The sequence below is a fragment of the Falco punctatus genome (assembly GCF_963210335.1).
Source record: "Falco punctatus genome assembly, contig: scaffold_84, whole genome shotgun sequence".
Classification (NCBI taxonomy): Eukaryota; Metazoa; Chordata; class Aves; order Falconiformes; family Falconidae; genus Falco; species Falco punctatus.
In genome coordinates this window covers 429,801-432,201 of record NW_027660066.1, presented here as the reverse complement: position 1 = coordinate 432,201, position 2,401 = coordinate 429,801, and positions in this window count along the sequence as shown.

Sequence of the window (2,401 nt, the reverse complement as noted above, 5' to 3'; positions counted from 1 at the left end):
TTAGGGTTAGGGTTAGACTCAGGCTCTTAGGGTTAGGGTTAGACTCAGGCTCTTCGGGTTAGGGTTAGACTCAGGCTCTTCGGGTTAGGGTTAGACTCAGGCTCTTCGGGTTAGGGTTAGACTCAGGCTCTTAGGGTGAGGGTTAGACTCAGGCTCTTAGGGTTAGGGTTAGACTCAGGCTCTTAGGGTTAGGGTTAGACTCAGGCTCTTAGGGTGAGGGTTAGACTCAGGCTCTTAGGGTTAGGGTTAGACTCAGGCTCTTAGGCTTAGGGTTAGACTCAGGCTCTTAGGGTTAGGGTTAGACTCAGGCTCTTAGGGTGAGGGTTAGACTCAGGCTCTTAGGGTTAGGGTTAGACTCAGGCTCTTAGGGTTAGGGTTAGACTCAGGCTCTTAGGGTTAGGGTTAGACTCAGGCTCTTAGGGTGAGGGTTAGACTCAGGCTCTTAGGGTTAGGGTTAGACTCAGGCTCTTAGGGTTAGGGTTAGACTCAGGCTCTTCGGGTTAGGGTTAGACTCAGGCTCTTCGGGTTAGGGTTAGACTCAGGCTCTTAGGGTGAGGGTTAGACTCAGGCTCTTAGGGTTAGGGTTAGACTCAGGCTCTTAGGGTTAGGGTTAGACTCAGGCTCTTAGGGTTAGGGTTAGACTCAGGCTCTTAGGGTTAGGGTTAGACTCAGGCTCTTAGGGTGAGGGTTAGACTCAGGCTCTTAGGGTGAGGGTTAGACTCAGGCTCTTCGGGTGAGGGTTAGACTCAGGCTCTTAGGGTTAGGGTTAGACTCAGGCTCTTCGGGTTAGGGTTAGACTCAGGCTCTTAGGGTTAGGGTTAGACTCAGGCTCTTAGGGTTAGGGTTAGACTCAGGCCCTTAGGGTTAGGGTTAGACTCAGGCTCTTAGGGTTAGGGTTAGACTCAGGCTCTTAGGGTTAGGGTTAGACTCAGGCTCTTAGGGTGAGGGTTAGACTCAGGCTCTTAGGGTGAGGGTTAGACTCAGGCTCTTAGGGTGAGGGTTAGACTCAGGCTCTTCGGGTTAGGGTTAGACTCAGGCTCTTAGGGTTAGGGTTAGACTCAGGCTCTTAGGGTTAGGGTTAGACTCAGGCTCTTAGGGTTAGGGTTAGACTCAGGCTCTTAGGGTGAGGGTTAGACTCAGGCTCTTAGGGTGAGGGTTAGACTCAGGCTCTTAGGGTGAGGGTTAGACTCAGGCTCTTAGGGTTAGGGTTAGACTCAGGCTCTTCGGGTTAGGGTTAGACTCAGGCTCTTAGGGTTAGGGTTAGACTCAGGCTCTTAGGGTGAGGGTTAGACTCAGGCTCTTAGGGTTAGGGTTACACTCAGGCTCTTCGGGTTAGGGTTAGACTCAGGCTCTTAGGGTTAGGGTTAGACTCAGGCTCTTAGGGTTAGGGTTAGACTCAGGCTCTTAGGGTGAGGGTTAGACTCAGGCTCTTAGGGTGAGGGTTAGACTCAGGCTCTTAGGGTGAGGGTTAGACTCAGGCTCTTAGGGTGAGGGTTAGACTCAGGCTCTTCGGGTTAGGGTTAGACTCAGGCTCTTAGGGTTAGGGTTAGACTCAGGCTCTTAGGGTTAGGGTTAGACTCAGGCTCTTAGGGTTAGGGTTAGACTCAGGCTCTTAGGGTGAGGGTTAGACTCAGGCTCTTAGGGTGAGGGTTAGACTCAGGCTCTTAGGGTGAGGGTTAGACTCAGGCTCTTAGGGTTAGGGTTAGACTCAGGCTCTTCGGGTTAGGGTTAGACTCAGGCTCTTAGGGTTAGGGTTAGACTCAGGCTCTTAGGGTGAGGGTTAGACTCAGGCTCTTAGGGTTAGGGTTACACTCAGGCTCTTCGGGTTAGGGTTAGACTCAGGCTCTTAGGGTTAGGGTTAGACTCAGGCTCTTAGGGTTAGGGTTAGACTCAGGCTCTTAGGGTGAGGGTTAGACTCAGGCTCTTAGGGTGAGGGTTAGACTCAGGCTCTTAGGGTGAGGGTTAGACTCAGGCTCTTAGGGTTAGGGTTAGACTCAGGCTCTTAGGGTTAGGGTTAGACTCAGGCTCTTAGGGTTAGGGTTAGACTCAGGCTCTTAGGGTGAGGGTTAGACTCAGGCTCTTAGGGTTAGGGTTAGACTCAGGCTCTTCGGGTTAGGGTTAGACTCAGGCTCTTAGGGTTAGGGTTAGACTCAGGCTCTTAGGGTTAGGGTTAGACTCAGGCTCTTCGGGTTAGTGTTAGACTCAGGCTCTTAGGGTTAGGGTTAGACTCAGGCTCTTCGGGTTAGGGTTAGACTCAGGCTCTTAGGGTGAGGGTTAGACTCAGGCTCTTAGGGTTAGGGTTAGACTCAGGCTCTTAGGGTTAGGGTTAGACTCAGGCTCTTAGGGTGAGGGTTAGACTCAGGCTCTTAGGGTTAGGGTTAGACTCAGGCTCTTAGGGTGA